The 18,879-nt window shown below is 41.8% G+C and overlaps 1 protein-coding gene and 1 pseudogene across 2 annotated transcripts in view; one reads left to right on the top strand and one right to left on the bottom strand.

Annotated features, from left to right (window-relative positions):
• The window catches only part of SHQ1 (SHQ1, H/ACA ribonucleoprotein assembly factor), a 105,686-nt gene that overhangs the window by 72,976 nt on the left and 13,831 nt on the right, over positions 1 to 18,879 (top strand). The window lies entirely within an intron of this gene.
• On the bottom strand, positions 1,882 to 5,704 carry LOC116466490 (U2 snRNP-associated SURP motif-containing protein-like; annotated as a pseudogene).

Here is an 18,879-nt window from a genome sequence, read left to right as displayed (position 1 = left end):
ACCAAAAAAAAAAAAGAAAAAAAGCCATTGTGGCTTTCTTTCTTTATGGGAAAACTCTTAACTATTTACTCAGATTTTCAAATTGTTATAGAACTATTTTGGTTCTTTATTTCTCTGAGTCAGTTTTGATAGGTTTTATTTTTCTAAAACTTTGTCCATTTCTAAATTTTCAAACTTTCTGGCATAGAGTTGTTTTTATTTGCTCTTACCTGTTTTCTCCACAGCATCTGTAATTGTTGTCTTTTACATTACTGATAATCGTGCTGTCTCTTTGTTTTTTTGTTTTTAAATTATTTTTGTAAGAGGGTATATTTGATTAGCTAATTTTTAAAAAATTATTTTATTTTATTTTTTATTTTTGGAGATGGAGTCTCATTCTGGTGCCCAGGCTGGAGTACAGTGGCATGATCTCTGCTCACGGCAACCTCTGCCTGCCGAATTCAAGCGATATTCCTGTCTCACCCTCCCAAGTAGCTGGGATTACAGGTGCCCGCCACCACGCCCAGCTAATTTTTCTATTTTTAGTAGAGATGGGGTTTCACCATGTTGGTCATGCTGGTCTTGAACCCCTTACTTCAGGTGATCCACCTGCCTCAGCCTCCCAAAGTGCTGGGATTACAGGCATGAGCCACTGTGCCCAGCCCATTTCACGCTCTTGATCCTCTCTATGTTTGTCTTCTATTTCATTACTTTTGCTTTTATCTGTATCATTTTATTTCATTTGCATTTTGGAAGTTTGTTAGATTCTGCACGTAGATGTTAGTAACTTGCTAACATTGACTCTTCATTTAAAACTAAATTTTCAACTATCTGCTTTATATTCTCACAGATTTGGAAATTTACTGAATTTTCATTACTTTTTCATTCCACATCTTTTCTGATTTTACTCATGAAATTTTGGAAATATTTTTCTCCTTTCCAAGCATATGGATTTTTATAGAAAAGTTTTTGTTGTTGATTTCTAACTTAATTGCATTCTGCCAGATAATTATATCATTTTGAAGTTTGTTGAGATTAATTTTATGTCTAGAATGGTCTCAGTTTTCATACACTTTTGGTTTTATTCTTAAAAGTAGTGTTGATTTTCGAATTGTTAGCTGCCGTGTTGCATGTGTGTCCATTGGATGAAACTTGTTGGTTGGGCTGTTTGTTTTTTGTATCTTTACTGGTATGTTTTATCTGTTTAATCTATCCGTTTTGAATTGAAAGAAGATGTGTGAAAATCTCCTATGTTGTCAGTCTTGTCAGTTTCTTCCTGTAGACCTGTCAGTTTTTACTTTATATTTTGAGGCATGTTATTTGGTGTTATTAGTTAGTTTATAATTGTTATATCTTCTTGGTAGGTTAAAATGTATCACTAATAATGCTTTTTGCCTTACCATCTATTTTGTCTGATACTAACATGGCTATCCCAGCTTTCTTTTGATTAGTATTGGCCTGGAATATCTTCTTGTCCTCGGAGGATTTAATTTTTGTGAACATCTCTTCAATAAACCTTTGATGACTGGCTTCCAGTAAATTCAAACCTAACTACAAAAATCTTACATTTTGTATGTGTGAGAAATAAGCTCTGAACATACGATGTAAAGCTGTGATGAATCAGTAATTTGGGAACCAGTTGTGACTTTAGATGTTTTTGGGTTTTTGGTCTTGTCGTTATGCAGATTGACATGTTTGGGTTCTCTAAGTCATGTGTTTCTGTCTTTGATTCCCTACTCCACACTGACTCAGTCAGCAGATCCTTTTAATTCTTCCTATACAGTCCCTTTCATATAAATCCCTCTTTTTGGTCTCACCACCTTTCTTTGAATTCAGGCCTTTATTTCCTCTTCTTTTGCCACAGTGTCCTCCCTGTCATCCTTGCCACCACAGTCTCACTCCCTATCTTGTTTCTTTCCTGTAGTAATGCCAGTCTGACAGTTCTGAAATGCCATTTTGGATATGGCTGTCTTCCTGGAAGTTCTTTTTTTTCTTTTTTTTTTTTTTTAAGCTGTCTTTATGAGGTCTTTCTGAACGCTCTGATAACTCCGATTTTGGTGATGGGGATTTCACTCGTCTACCACTGCTACTGTGAGATAGGCTGAGGGATGTACTGTGTCATCTTTTCCTTTCCTTCCTTGTTGGAGTATACTCATTTTTTTCCTTCTTGTCTTTGGAACTAGATTCCAATTTTTCTTTATCTTTCTTGTCCCTTTCTCTTGTCTCTTTCTCATTCTCCTTCTAACTCTTTCTCTCGTTGAAGATGTTTATCTCTGTAGTGTTATACTTGCTCCTGAAAACTCTGGACTGGTTTTTTAGGTCTTTTTCCAAAATTCCAACTCATCCTGAAACTTCATGACTTTGAGCTCAATTTCATGAAGTTGGGCTTGTTTTCCCTCACTCATTTCCGAGTACTTAGAGAACTTGGACTCAGTCATTTCTTCTTTGATTGGATTAGAGTACAGATGATGTTCTTCAGATCTGGAACTTTGAGTATCTTCTTCATCTTCATTTTCTTCTTGATTTTGATTTTGTTTTTCTTCCGATTCTTCATGCTGGTCAAATAACTCCCATTTAGAAGTTGTAACAGCCTGGTGCTTCCAATTCAGATTTGTCCACAGCTTCCCATTTTGATGGGGCAACTTTAAATATAGGCTCATTCTTCTTTGAGTTTTCAGTTGCATCCAAAGGCACTCCATCAAGATCATCATCAGGACTTTTTATAGGGATTCCATCAAGATCATCCACGGGAGTAGCATCAATAGGAATTCCATCTGCATCTTCCAGAGGTGCACCATCAAGCTCTTCCTCGATGGAAGCACCATCAAGATTGTCTAGTACATCTTCTGTTTCCTTTTCTACAATAATATATACAAGTCCTAAGAAAATATTTTTTAGTTTAATCAAAAATGGTTCTGGATAAATTGCCCAATCTTCCCGTGCTCTAAAGCTTAGGTTGTGTCTGACTTGTCATATCACTGTCTGAGGGTCCACATGCATCCATATGTGCATTTGAAGATCCAGATGAATGAACATCTGACAATCTCGTCTTTGAACTGGTCTCATCAGAAGTTCTTGATGGTTTGCCTGCAGGACAAAAGCCTAAATGCCTGGGCTGAGTTGGATTTCACACCATCTGCATCTTTCTCCTCATCTTCTAAGCTTAATCCCTCATTCTTGCTGATCAGGCACCCTCCCTCTCCTGCCAAGTAGATGAACTCACTATTTCCCAAATTTGCCATAAACTGCAGCTTTTTTTTTTTTTTTTTTTTGCTTTGGCACAGTCCATTTTCTCTACCATAGTTGTTACATTTTGCTTTAAGCTTTCTCTAATGAACCCAACTAAATCATCTCTGCATTGTAAAACTTGAAGTTAACACTGACATCACTCCTCTTGATGATGACTATCTGTAATGCAGCCAGTCGTAGAACTGAAAAGTCTTGCAAACTCTTCTCTTTTGTAAGCCTTTATTTTGTGGATTAATTCACCCCTGCACTGTCGCTGCTGTGTGATTGCTTATCTTGGCATGGCTGACTCTGATACCCTCAAATTCACTTATAAATGAGAACCCTCCTACTCTGAAGCAGGATAGAGGGCTTAAAAGTTGTCCTTTAAATCTGATTGAAATCTGCTTTCTTCACATTAATTTCAATTCTGGGCCCATATAGAGTAAGTTCTCTTTTCAAATGTCTGCCTTCAGCTATCTGGAGATTACTACTGTATCCCTTCTCAGTCTTCCAGATCAACCTCTTCTGCCTTAAATTTTTCTTATAGGTCCAAATTTCCAACTCTTTGTTCATCTTGGTCTCTTTTTGGGCAGACTACTTTGTCAGTGTCCCTCAAACCCCTCCCTTTATTTATTATTTTGGTCCAGACCCTTTTAAAGTATCCTCCAGTTTAAATATAATACTTCAGGTTTGACCAGAGAGAAGCAATTTCTTTTGGTTTTTGTGAATATTACTTTGTCAGTCATCTACTTACCACTGGAAACCTTAACTCACTATATTCTTAGTTTATGACTAGCTGAAACTCTTCATATTCGTCTTTAAGTATAATTCCTCTTCTTTGCTAGCTAGTTCACAGTCTTTGCATTTGTCCCTGTTTAGTTTCACCTTGTTAGATTTGGCATATCCCATCCACCTGTTACAAACTTTTTGGGACTGGAATCTGTCACCTAGGTTATTTCCTGATCTTTGTCACCTTTGTAACACTGTTTATAAACTTGACTCCTGAAATCTAATGAGCAGTCATTTTTTGGAGCAAGCACAAGGTTAGGCGCTGTGGAACTAAAGAAGAATTAGATACGGCTTCTGGCCTTAAGGAATTAGAATGAGCATTCTCTGTTTTCACCTAAGACAGTGAGTAGAATGTTGAATGAGGAAGGCTGACGTCAGAACTTTGTACTCTTCCACTAGATACCTTCCTTCAGGTTGAAATCAGTCTGACCTCTAAGGTCAAATGTCAGTCTAGACAACTGTATAATCATACACCCATACTCTGTATTTTGCCCGTAAAGAGACCACAGGAGATTGTCATATGTTTTGTTAAAATCCAGACACAATCTTTGCACAGGGTTCCCAGGTGCGGGCTAGTTCAAGGGATGGCATCAGTTTGTGAATCCATAGTAACTTCTGGGGATCACCTACTTCATCTCTTATCTGCGTATATGCAGTTCGCATATTTTGAGTTCATGGTCTATGGTTTCATCACTTTCCTCCTTCTTTTCAAAAGTTAAGGAAGACACATTTGCCTCTTTCCTGTCTTCTATGTGGATATTCAAGGCTAGATATATTTTCCTGATTCCCTCTTCAGTTATTCTGTGATCAGCAGAACACCTTTGTCATTAGTATTAATCTATATCACAGTTTTTGCCTTCTGTAATACTAGATATGATCTTGTACTTTCTGGGCATTTTTCTTCTTTCCTTATCATTCTTAGTTTATTGAACAAACTGACAGCCCTTAGTGAAACTGGCAAAAGCAAACTCCTTCCTGGAACTTCTGAGATGTAGTCTGGCTCAAACCAGGCCCTGATCATTCTGTCATCTTAAGCCATCGTCCACAAAGCCAAATCCTGTTTCTCATTTGGGAAGGTTGAGGTCAGAAAGCTGTCCCCTACTATTAGAAATGTAGCGAGGCCATAGAGTATTATGGTTAAGAGCATGGGCTCTGGAGCCAGCTGGCAGCTTCAGATCTCTGCTCTGTCTGTATGGCCTTGGACAAGCCATTTAAACTCTCTGTGCTTCTGCTATCCATAAAATGGGGGAGAATTAGGAAAATTAGATGAGCTAACACATGCAATTTGTTTAGAACATGTTAACACAGAGTAAGTGGTCAATACCATTTGCTAAGAACAAAGCTCCATTGATGCAATGCTTGTTTAACAATAGCATTGGCTGAATCAGGCAATCAGTCCATAACAATAATAGCCAGCATTTATCAAGGGCTTACTGCATACCAGGCATTGTGCTAAGTGCTTTATAGAGATTATCTCTCTTGATGATCTCATAAGCCCCATATGAATTTGGGTTATGTCCTCATTTTGTTATCACCCCAGGTTACAATTAGGGAAACTGAGGCTCAGAGAGATTAAGTTAACCCAGAGCTGCGTGACTTCAGAGCCTGAGCTCTTAACCTCCTTGCTGTGGTCAGTCAGTTGTTTGCTGACTTCAGAACACATGACCCCCCGATAAACACAGGGCATTTTCTTGGTGAAGTAGCCCATGTGGTCTCTGTTATGGAGCATTTAGTCTGGTTGTAGAGACAAGACAAGATTTGCGGAGGGCAGAATTAGAGGACTGCTGAGCAAACCCTGGCCCCGTTGCAAGAGACATAGTGATTCAAAGAAGGGGAGGCCAGGCTGGTCTGCAAGACTTAGTGGAGTAGAAGTCTTGAACAGGGAACTAAAGATGGGTGGGATCTGACCAGGCACAGAAAGAAGTGGGGAAGATGTGCTAGGCAGGGATGCAACTTGAGGCAAATCCCAAAGTAAAAATAATTGTTCTGGGTCTGGAAGCAGTGATAAACCAGTCGCATTAGTGTAGCAGGTATGTATTGAGATATATAGACTATGTTAGGGAATTGGGGAGATGGAACTAAGTTTGCGGATGTAGAAGTTGCAAGCTAGTGACCCTTGGGTCACTTTTGGCTCTCAGTGAGTTTTTAAAGACTTTAAATTGGTTGTCAACACGTAAAAATTGGAAGATTTTGTGTAAAAGTCTGGATTTACAGCTGCTCTTGAAATAACGGAAGTTCTGGCAGTTGCTGGGCCCACATCCCCACATGGTAACAATTGGCTAGAGCTGGGGCCAGCTGTCTCCATTATGTGGGACAAGTGCTCTCCATTCTGCCACAGACCCCACCTGCCTGCTAGACTCCATCTGTTTGGCTTCTAGGGGCAGCAGTTTGTGGCCTTGGCCTAACATATAAGGGCTCTGCTACTGGATCAAAGGACCTGCACTTTTTTCCTGCCAAACCGAAGGTCCCATGCAGGCAGGAGCCATGTTTTTCTTGTGCACTGCTGTATAGCTGGGTCCTAGCAAAATGCCCAGCAAATACTGGGCACTCAATAAATGTGGCACCTGGATGGCAGCAGTGACCGTATTATAGTGGAATCAATTTTGGAAGCTGCAGCGGGGTTCTAGAATGCTTAGGGGAAAACATACTGGGGGCACACATCATTTGACCTGCTGGCTCATGTTGAACCCTGTTGTAAAGGCACACTGTGGATGACCATTAAGCAGCAAATAGGCTGCTTATAAAGCAGAGAACAATCTGTGTTTGTGTCGAGGAAAAAACTGCTGGCCATGCAGCGCTCTGTTTCCAACTCCTCTCACTGATATGGATAGCAGCCCTGTTGTTGTTTTCTTCTTTGGACACGTACTAAACAATAGGAATAGAAAATGCATAAGTAAGGCTTATGGCACATACTTATTTGCCTCACTCAGCAGGACAACAGCATGGCAAAGATCATAGCCACGGCTCTGGGCTTTGTGTGTTTTCGCAAAAACCTGTAAAACCGAGTTGCTTTCGACTAGGGATATGATCTTTCTTCCTAGATGCTGATGGCAGCTCTTCTCCACGGTTTAGCCTGTGTTCTTGTTTTGTTTATTTATTTATTTCCCTTTCTTTTGCACTTGGTATTCCTCCAGGCTCCATCTGAATGTGCCTTGCCATCGGGAGCACTAGGAAAGAAGAAAGTCAAACTGCCTCTCCCTCAGGCTCAGGCTTTGGAAAATCAAAGCCGAGCAGAGGCAGCTCTTCTCTGCCTGCAGCAGGGTCAGCGATTTGTGTAATGTTTTCCCTGTCGGCTTATCTCTGCTGATTTCTTCTGTTTTTGAGCAAGGGAATGAAGAGTTGTATCATTGCTGCTGCCTTTTTAAGCAGGTGGGATCTGCAGCTGTGATCACAGCCAAGCTCTGTGCTCCCTGCTGACAGCATTCCCTGCTTTTTTGTAAACTGCTCCTTCTAGGGCTGGATTTGTCTCAGTGGAATGAGGTGGCTCCAAGAAAAAAAAAACCACCCAGACTCCCTGACAAGGAATGAAAGGAGCAAAGCACTTATATTTCCCGCCCCACGCAGGAAGCATTTTGATAGCATCGTTTGAATCAAACCTTAATTAGGCTTTTGCATCCAGTTCTTGTAGGAACATGAAATGCTAGGCAGTCAACAGGTTTGGTTCTGGCAACCACCTAACCATGGAGGATTAAGTTGTACTGTGTATTCCTATATTTAGTAAAATAGTATCTCAGAGACCCTTTTTCATTCTTATTTTTAGTAGTCAGTAATTTTTGTAGATAGTAATTTGGGTCTGATTGGGACATGTTGGCAAGTCTTCAGTTCTAATTATAGAAGAGTTTTTGCCAGTAAGTCTTGAGGACAGAGTGAACGTAGGATTTTAAAAAGATATCCAGCAAATTACTTGAGTCCTAATTGTTGAGGGTCGTGATCACTATCATAGAATATGTAAGAGATTAATTGTAGCTCCCTACCTGGTAAAACTATTCTAGGAGACTTAATTTGCATAAATGTTTTGTCAAGGACTGGCCCCAATGACATAGGACAGATTCTCCAGTGGTTCTGTTGGCAAATGTCATCGTCCAGCCTCTTGTTCAACTTGTATGTCGGTAATCAACTCTTTAGTTACCCAGATGGTGTCCCCTGCTTCAGAGCGTGAGCCAGCACAGCATAGTGCATAGTGGGTCTGCACGTGAGGAGCTCTGGCTAATCAGGGATGAACCCTTTGGCAAGGGGCAAGTGTTTGCTTCCGAACATTGGGGGAATATGGAGAATTGAACCTGCTTATGTTTCTGATGAAAGGATTGGATGGGGTCGTACATATGCAAGCAATTTAGAAGCCCTCAAGTATGATGCCATGTGGAGGATTCGTGCTTGGGTTTGTGGCTAGCCCCGTGGTATACCTATGCCGCTAAAGTCTCTGGGCTTCGTCTTTGTCAAACAAATTGGGCTTTAGATTAGATCTGTGTGGTCTGATTTGGTATTCATTGCCACATGTGGCTATTTTCATTTAAATTAGTTCAAATTAAATACAATTTAAGGTATAGTTCTTCAGTCACGCTGACATTCTGAATGCCCGACAGCCACACGGGGTTAGTGGCCACCATATTAGACAGCACGTTTCCATCATCATTTGAAGCTCGCTGGACAACCTGGACTCAGTTATCTAGCAGGTTTCCTCCAGCTGGGGATTGATTAGACTTAAATAAAATGGCTCATAAAGTCCTTAAAAGAGGCCTGTGCTTTCAGTTCCCCCCTCCCTTCACAGGCAGACCTGCACCAGGGGCTTGGATGTGCTGAAATCTTTCCTCCTTGTTTGCCTGGTGTCTGAGGCATGAACCCTTCCTGTGATACCTTCTGCAGTGAATTTCTTAGAAGAGGTAAGTTGTAGAATGACACATTCCTGAGCCCTCAGATAGTTTTATCTTGTTTACATAAAATTGTGACTTGGACAGAATTTTCGTTCTCTTTTATTAAACCTCTAGGTCTTCCTTTTCAAGAACAAGATGACCTGTGGTCATTTTCTGTGTACATGGGACAGCTTAGGCTCAGGGTCGGGCTCAGGCCGCAGTGGTGTAGTATGAACTTGGGCAGCAGATGAGGCTTTGGAGATGCAGGTTGGCCCACAGAGGTGGATGGATGTTACAAGAACTATGGTTTAGAGATGGATACGTGATCTGGAGACTAGCAATAGCTATGTCAGAATCGACATCCAGCTGGCTTTTAGAACTGGGAGCAGGGGATCGTTGTGAGTGTCTTACACTAAGCTTGATAAACTGGAGGTTCAAGCTGAGAAGACGTGGAAGAGCTGAAAACAGGAATAAGCTAGGTCCCACAGTTTAGGCTGTTCAGTGATGTATAGGGTCCCCAAGGTCACCTTTCAGTGAGGCCTTCCCTAAATACTCATAAAAAATTGAAAACCCCCTGACCCGAGTGCTCCCTGGCTACCTTTTGAGTTCTGTTTTGTATTTTCATGGCACTTATATAATCTAGCACACTATATTTTACTTACTTTTATTATCTATTATTATTTTAGTATTTATTATCTTTTCTTACACAAGAATATAAGCTCCATGAGCACAGGAATTGGTCTGTTTTGTTCAGGGCTTGAACACATAGTACTTTCAAGTATTTATTTGGCCAGGCACGGTGGCTCATGCCTGTAATCCTAGAACTTTGGGAGGCCAAGGCAGGCAGATCACCTGAGGTCAAGAGTTCGAGACCAACCTGGCCAACATGGCGAAACCCCGTCTCTACTAAAATACAAAAATTAGCTGGGTGTAGTGGCACATACCTGTAATCCCAGCCACTCAGGAGGCTGGGGCACAAGAACTGCTTGAATCTGGGAGGCGGAGGTTGCAGTGAGCCGAGATTGCACCACTGCACTCCAGCCTGGGTGACAGAGTGTCTCAAAAAAAAAAAAAAAAGAAAAAAGAAAAAATATATATATAAATGTATATATAAATCATGTGAATCTGGGAGGAGGAGGTTGCACTGTATTCCAGCCTGGGCAACAGAAGGAAACTGTCTTAAAAAAAAAAAAAATGAATGAGTGAAAAATGCAGCCCTGATGCACTGTTTCAGTGCAGTCTGGAGGTGGAGCTACTCTTGGGAGGCCAGTGCCATAGAAGGAAGTAACGGGTAGAGGTCTGAGGAGACAGGCAAGTGGTGGCATCTGAATGGACAGAAATGGGTTCGGGGCAGGCATGTGGACCCTGGCTTCAGGCAAGGTCCCTATGAAAGTTGAAGATCTTGTACAAGAAGGCAGCTAATGGGCAGAAAGCCCAGCTTTGCAGAGTCAGGGTTTTGAGATAAAATGTTTCTGAGTCTGGGCCTCAGGATCAGTCTGGCCTAGAAGAGGGGCTAAGGGAAGAACTCTTGAGCCATGGAACCATTAGAGTAGGGCCCCATGCATGTTTTTACTTAAAGTCAAGATTGGTAAGTAAATGCAAGGTGGAGATTCGTCCTCATGCTCTGGGTGCAAGAAGGATGGGACAGAGTCAGGCTGCCCTGTACACAATGTGTGAAGTCAGCAATGCCTCACCACAACAGTTGACCCAGGAACAGGGGGAGCCCCCCACCATTCCCATCCCACTGTTTGATCAGATCCAAGAGTCCACAATATTGAGAGTGAATGAAAAGTGTCGGCTGGTAATAATGACTTCAACATAGTCACAACTCTCTGGGGCGTTCCAAACATCATGGTGCATATGTATTACCTGGGAGTCTTGTTAAAAAGACTCCTATTCAGAGACCTGGGTTGGGGGCTGAGATTCTGCATTTCTAAGAAGTTCCAAGATGCTGCTGCTGCTCCTGGTCCAGGGTTATGCTTTCAGAAGCAAGGCTTTATCAAGGAAAGAAACTAAATATTAGCCATTGAAGTCAATTGCCTTTATTAAAAGTATTTTAAAATTCTCCTTAGATAGTCTAGGGGCTGTCATTTAAGGGTATTCTGGTAGACAGATGCTTTTCACTTCGATTTAGTTTTTGAGAGAGTATAAGCAAGCATAAAATACACTTTCCCAAGTTTGATTTTCTATAGAGGACCACTTGTCAGAACTGCTGTCAAGTCTGGCTTTCAGATCCCATGTTTCCTGAGGCAGTTGTTGAACACTTCAAACCCTAGTAGTCTGGGCTCCATGGCTCATGCAAATAATCCTAGCACTCTGGGAGGCCAAGGCAGGGGTATCGCTTGAGCCTAGGAGTTCTAGGCTGCCATCAGCTGTCATTGCACCACTGCACTCTACCTCTTCTACTTGTAAGTAAGTGGTTCTGCATAGTGTGGTATGTGGGCACCGGGTAGGGTGTGATATATATGCGCCAAGCTACAGATCACGCCGGACCGGGTTCGGAAGTTTGTTCTTGTGATGTGGATGAGGTGGCGGCATGTAACTCACTCTGAAGGCTTCCTGTGCTTTGTAAAAATTACTACCCTGGAAGTTTTCATGGGAATAAAAAGAAGACCCCAAACCATGGACATTTTGAAATTTGTGTTCTGATAGTCAGGATCTGGTGTAAATAGATGATCTTACGTGCATCTCTCCTGCCTACCACATTCCCAGATAGAATATATAGTCCTGTGGAATGCGGTCTGTAAGTCCTTGCAGTCCTAGGATGTGGCCCTGTACCAGGGCTTGTGCTGTGATTCCACAGCTGCTATGTCACTAAACCTTTCCTACTTTTCTCCTCATAGTACTTACAAAAGTTTCATTTTAGATAACTCCTTTTCTAGAACCTCTCTGCTTCTCTTCTCTCTTCCCCTTCCCTCCTTCCAAGCCTGAAATGGCTGTGCCTTCTCTCTGTTCATGGCCAGTACTCAATTCTTGCTCTTTGAGGTAGTTATGGTCTATGAAGTCACTGTGTACACTGAATTAGTGAATTCTGAACCATTGTTCCCAGGGGAAATGCAGGTTAGGTTCCTGTGAATGTCTGGTCATAACACTTAACCTTGTTTTATGTGTGTTTCTATTTGAAGTCATCTTATTTAATATATATTGTCCATTCGTTAATATTGAACCCGCAGCCAACAGTACTAAAACTCATGCCTGAACAAAGTGATCTCGGTCAGGCACCTCTCAGCCTCCTTCCGCTTAGGAACACTGGACAGCCTTTCAGCATTACGCTTAGGGGCACTTTAAACAATGAAATCATCGACAAAAAGCGCAAAAATGAAAAAAACACTGCATTAAGTAGGCCATGTAAAGGAACCTTGTGTAGAGTGTGAGAGCTGAGACAAGAAGTCAGAATGTCATCATCTCGTAGGACCTCACCTGGAAAGGTGCGTTGGGAAACTCGAAAATTTATCTTTGCTGTGTATGTCCTCAAGGGACCGCAAACGCACTGTAAATATGGACTTGGGGAGGGGGGTTACAATTAAATTTTACTGAGTAGCTAAATTCACAGATATGGAGTTGGTGAATAATGAGGCTTGACTTTACCTTATAGGCAATTTCACAAGGTAAAGTTGGTAGAGGGACCAAAACAGTAGGGCAAAAAGGAAGAAAAAGTTAGTCTTTTTTTTTGTCAAAGCATTTGATATTTGAAAAAATTTAAAAAGCATTGAAATAGTCAAGCTGGGAAGAATTAGGACTTTGGCGGACTTTCCCCCCTTATTTTAACATACAGAATGGTTTTCATTTAGAATTATATGTGCAAAGAAACTGTCTTCTGAGTGCCCAGGGCATCGTATCCCCATCCTTCTCATAGACTTACTGCACGGTGGTATTGTGGCTTGCCCCTTGCCCACCACACGCTGATATTATATGATCGTTTAGGTCAAATACTGTGTTTTGTATTCCCCTTTGGATCCACTAACCCTAGCACATAGTAGGTGGTCAGTAAGTATTTGTGGAAAGACTGACTTGGACTTTGGGCGTTTGAACTGAAAAGCCGCAATTCAGTCTGATTGCTTCTGGTCCTGGTCCACAATGCCTTATCCACAATTCTGAAACCCAGAAAGTTCTGAAAACAAAAGTATTTCCAGGGCAGTTGGCATGGAACCTGACTGACATGAACTTGTTTGGTCACTTGAGCTATTTACAATCTTGGAGTGACTAGTCATACATTTTCATTCAGAAATATCAGGGTATTTGCTTAAAAGATGCTGCCGAGAGTGCTGGGCAATATGTGACGTATGTCATTAATTTCTACCTTTCTAAAATGCAAAAAAAAAAAAAAAAATCAGAATTTTGAAACCTGGCTAGGTCCAAGGGCTTCAGATAAGGCATTGTTGACCTGTGGTAAAATTTAGGGATTTTCTATAGAAATTATTTATTTATTTATTTATTTATTTATTTATTTATTATTTTTTTAATTATACTTTAGGTTTTAGGGTACATGTGCACAATGTGCAGGTTTGTTACATATGTATCCATGTGCCATGTTGATTTCCTGCACCCATTAGCTCGTCTATAGAAATTTTATTTGAGGAAATTGAAAGTTTGTGAGAGAATTAGCTAGAGGCATAAATGATTGTAGTCTCTGGCTGATAAGAGTAAAATTAAGTGACAAAATTTGATGGCATAACTCCTTAAGGTTACGTGTAGAGTCAAAAGCCCCTGGGTGCTGAGAACATTTCTCTTACTTTGAATAGGAGGCTTGAACAATGAAAGCAGAGGATTGGATTAATCTTAAATTTCATTATAAATACAAAGAAATACATACTTTGAGTATACCCTATTGGCCGACGTGGTGGCTCACGCCTAGCACTTAGGTAGGCTGAGGCAGGCGTGTTGCTTGAGGCCAGCAGTTTAAGACTAGCTTGGGCAACATAGCAAGGCCTCATCTACAAAGAAAAAAGAGTCTACCATATATATCTACATTTGCATGTGTCAACAGGTACATGAGTGGAGTTCATTAGAAAAAGTGATCCATCAAGGTCAGGAGTTTGAGACCAGCCTGGCCAATATGGTGAAACCCCCATCTCTACTAAAAACACAAAAATTAGCCGGGCGTGGTAGCATGTGCCTGTGGTCCCAGCTGCTCGGGAGGCTGAGACAGAGGAGTTGCTTGAACCTGGGAGGCAGAGGTTGCGGTAAGCCGAGATTGCACATTGCGCTCGAGCCTGGGCAACACAGTGAGACTCCGTCTCAAAAAAAAAAAAAAGAAAAAGAAAAGAAAGAAAAAGGAAAAAGCAATCCAAAGTGCCAAAAATTGAAGCAAAACAAGCCCGAGCAGTGCTGAGGTCTACCAGAGAAACTCCCCCACCCCCCTTTCCTTACAGTCACAACGAATGAAGCACCTGAGGACTTGACAGAGTTGTCTTTTCATACCTCCACCCCCGGGGGAAGGGTTTCTTTTTTTATTGTGTACCTTTTACTTGTAATTATAGACACAGAATGGGGGCCTATTATGCCCATTTTTTAAAGCTATTTTGATTTTTGTTTTTGTTCTTTTTTTTTTTTGAGACAGGGTCTCTGTCGCCCAGGCTGGAGTGCATCAGCTCAACCACGACTCACTGCAGCCTCGACCTCCCAGGGGCAAATGATTCTCCCACCTCAGCCTCTTGAGTGGCTGGGACTGCAGGTGCACACCACCATGTTCAACTAATTTTTAAATTTTTTGTAGAGATGGGTTCTCACTATGTTGCTGGTCTCAAAATCCTGGACTCAGGTGGTCCTCCTACCTCAGCCTCCCAAAGTGCTGGGATTACAGGCCTGAGCCACCACATGCAGCCTGTTTTGAGAAAGTAAGCTCTACTCTGTAGTACACAACTTAGAAAAAATTGTTCACCTTAAGTAAAATATTTATACTGGTGGCATAAAGATTCTTGGTAGCTCATGTTCAGATTTTTTATTGGATAAGATGAAATATTAGATAGGCTTGGAAGTAAAGTAAAAATGATGGAAATTCTTGTTTTATACTTAGCCCAGAAAGTACTAAAGTTGGTCTGTAGGCCAGAAGTCTTGGGGGAAAAATGCCTATGAAATGATATGGGAAATGACCCATAGACAGTGCTTTACTCATACCTCAGGAAGAACCTCAGTAGCAATGAATTGTGCGTGTACTTGTGCAAAGAAAAACTCTTTCTGTGTATAGTGTGCACGTTGAAAGAGACAGCTAATGGATCTTTCTCTAGGCATAGTTTTGAAATTCTTTTTGGGTTTGGTAGAATGCTCCATGCCTTATAAAAGGAAGTTTGAGATGAGGGTGCAGTATTGGTGGTCCTGACAGTTTTCAAGGGGAAATGGAAGCCATCCTGAGATCCTGTCCACCCTCAGGACTGTCCTCCTCTCTCTCTGGCTTGAGACTTCTTTCCAGGACTCAAGGAATTTTTAAGTTAATTTTTATTGTATACGTAGATTATAAGTATACAAATAATGAATTCTCATAAAGGAAAACACCATGTAACAACCACCCCAGTCAAGAAATGTGCCTTAAAGACACTCCAGGGGCCCCTTCGTGCACACCCTACCTTGTGACCACTGTCCTGACTTCTGTCACTAGCCACTGGCTTTGCCTGTTTTTGAACTTTGTATAATTGAGATAATAAATACAGTACACACTCCTTTGTGTGTGGCTTCATTCATTCAGCATTATTTTTGGAGCAATCTGACTCTCAACATCAATTCCTAAAAGTGTCTTTAGGGCACCTTAAAAAAAATCTCCCAATAAATTGGCCTGAGAGCATTATACCTTAAAAATGAATGCAGCAAGTAATATAACTCTGTGTGAGTGGGGATGCTGGGGAGGGTTGGATATTGAGTAGATTACAGATGGGCACATTTCCTGAGCACTTTGCTCTTGGTCTTTGCTGATCAGACCTAAGACCCAGCCATCAGGACTCCCTGCCACCCCCAGCACAGCCCTCTCTGTTCCAACAAGGACCTGCGTTCAGAAGGATCTCTTGAATGCTGAATGCTACAGCTCCTAGGCCTGGCTCTCCTACAGAAGAGACACAAGTTAAATAGCTGTTCTTATTAAGTCAGTGAGCTATCCTGATTGGCACAGCATGGGGTTGTTTGTTTAGGACTGTGGGACAGTACGGCAGCTCTTCCCGAGAGATGGACACTCCGTGTTGTGACTGGCCCTGTCTCGTGCCTCTGTGCCATAACGGTGCCCTCTTGTGTTCATCCCTGCTTTCTCTGTAGGAAAACAAGCGTTACAGACACTCTTTTAGAGAGCATATTAACCATGGTTCAGAGTGACTCGGAAGAGGCAGAGCTTTTGTGATATGTCAGTCATTTAATAATTCCAGAAAACTCAAACTGAGCCAGCAGGCAATGCATTACTTTCATTCATTTTGTGGAATAGGATTGGCATTAAGAAACCATAGAATGGTTCTGGGTTAACTAGTTCATGCCATTGTGGCATGCATTTTAGAAGACATTTTGGCCAGGCGCAGTGGTTCATGCCTATAATACTAGCACTTTGGGAGGCTGAGGTGGGCAGATCACGAGGTCAGGAGTTCGAGACTACTCTGGCCAACACGGTGAAACCCCATCTCTACTAAAAATACAAAAAAATTAGCCGGGCATGGTGGTGTGCCTCTGTAATCCCAGCTACTTGGGAGGCTGAGGCAGGAGAATCGCATGAACCCAGAAGGTGGAGCTTGCAGTGAGCCGAGATTGTGCCACTGCACTCCAGCCCGGGCGACAGTACGATACCCCATCTCAAAAACAAAAAAGAAGACATTTCATTGCATATTGTAACAGTGACTGCATAAATATTCTGAATTTTCTAAGTTTTTGCCTCACATTATATTGTGAAGACCTGCATGCTTCTGCTTCTGCATAACGCAGTCAACACACCAACACTTGAGTAGTTTGTCTTAGTACTGTGAAAGCAGTATAGCACACATACTTTACATTTTGTAGCCAAAGAAAATTAGCATTTAGAACAAACATCCAAAGAAAACATATGAAGTCACTTGACCTTGTCTTTTATCTGAGTATGCCAGGAAATTTTGAAAGCAGTTATTTTTTATTCTGCTTTCAGAATGGGACAGTGAAGTTAAAGGAGATACCATTTGAAAATTTAGCCAGGACTTCCACTTCCTTACACCTCAGAACTCTCCTCAAATGTCAAGCTCATAATAGTGAATGTCAGTATGTTGGAGAGGGAAGGGCAGAGCCACCCAGCTGGTTGTCCAGGACACCCCAAGTAGGCTTCAGGTGAGTGTGCATATTGCCCCTCAGCCCTCGGGATGGCAGGTAGGATGTAGGCCAGCCTGGTGAGTTTACCCAATGCGCCATGCTGGATAGAGACAGTTTTCTGTGTGTTCCGTGATACGAAACACCTTGGGTAGCATTGCTTTAACTAGACTGCTTTTGCAAGGCTCTCTGAGAACATTTTAGCTGAATTGTGAATGAGTAGGAACCAGCATGGGAAGACTTGTGGAAGAGCATTCCAGAAAGAAGGGAACAAGTACAAGGCTGTGCGAGAATTTGTTGGTGTGTCCTTGGGACAGAGAGAGGGCAGTTAGGGGAGTTAGCTCAGTGACCTGGATGGGAATCATGGGAGAGCCAGAGTGGTGGGGGCCAGGTCTTACAGAGCCTTTTTTTAAGTGGGGAGTTTGGATTTTATTCTGAGTGTTTGGGAAGTCATTGCAGGTTTGTAACAGGGGTACATTGTGATCATAGTGTAAAAGCATAGCATTTTGTGCTTGGAGGGGAATTAGAAACAAACTAATCTATTCCCCTCATGTTATTATGCAAAGAAAACTTTTCTGTGCCTTGCTGTTGTTATTTTTAGTGGTGTCTTTTTTTTTTTTTCCATTTGTAAACTCAGGAACATACTATGCAATGCTTTCTAATTTCTGTCTGCTGTAAAGATCTTCATCACTGATGTTCTTCTATATTCATTTCCTAAGGCTGCTGTAACAAATTACCACAGACCGGGTGGCTTAAAACCACAGACCTTATTCCTTGCATTCCTAGAGGCTAGAATTCCAAAATCAAGGTGTCATTTGGGTTGGTTCCTTCTGCGAACTCTGCAGGAGAATCTGTTCCGTGCCTCTCTGCTGGCTTCAGCAGTTGCTGGCAACCCTAGACATCCCCTGGCATATGAACACATCACACCAGTCTCTGCCTCTATCTTCACATGGCATTCTCTGTGTCCCCGTGTCTTTACATTGTGTTTTCTTTAAAGACGCCAGTTGGTGGACTGAGGGCCTACCCTAATCCGGTATGACCCAATCTTGATTACATCTGCAAAGACCCTGTTTCCAAAACAGGTGACATTCACAGCTTCCAGGGCTTAGGACATCAACACATCTTTGTCGGGGACACAGTTCAACCCACAGTATCTTCCTTCTGCCACCAACTTTATAGTGATACCTTCTCCATTTAGTTGGCTGACCTCCACTTAGTTAATTGAATCCAAACAGCCATTTCATCTGGACAGTTAACAGGTCAAAATCCTACATCATTAAACAACACTGTTTGCCCTTTTTTCACACAGATGAAATGTAGGAATGTTGTCAGAATTGTTCAGGTCTGATGTGCCCAAATACCGTGCTTCATGGAGTAGTCATAGAGAAGAAAATGGATTGGAGACCTCTGCTTCAGCCTGCGACTTGTAGTCCCCATTTCTTCTGTCCTTTCCTATCCTACAAAGGTGTTGTTTACTTAACCAGATAATTGGTTTCATTCATAATTTATTCTCTACCTTGTACTAGAAATTATTTAAAGCATTTCTCTCCCTTTCTCTCTCTCTCTCTGTGTGTGTGTGTGTGTATGTGTGTGTGTGTGTGTGTATAAAACAAGATGGCATAAAGGTGAAGGTAAAAGAAAAAAATTAAAAGTAGAAACAGGCCGGGCGTGGTGGCTCATGCCTATAATCCCAGCACTTTGGGAGGCTGAGGCGGACGGATCACCTGAGGTCAGGGGTTTGTAGACCAGCCTGGCCAACAAGGTGAAACCCTGTCTCTACTAAAAATACAAA

The sequence above is a fragment of the Hylobates moloch genome, unplaced genomic scaffold (assembly GCF_009828535.3).
Source record: "Hylobates moloch isolate HMO894 unplaced genomic scaffold, HMol_V3 SCAFFOLD_4, whole genome shotgun sequence".
NCBI classification, from domain to species: Eukaryota; Metazoa; Chordata; class Mammalia; order Primates; family Hylobatidae; genus Hylobates; species Hylobates moloch.
This window is presented reverse-complemented; position numbering and strand designations above follow the sequence as displayed.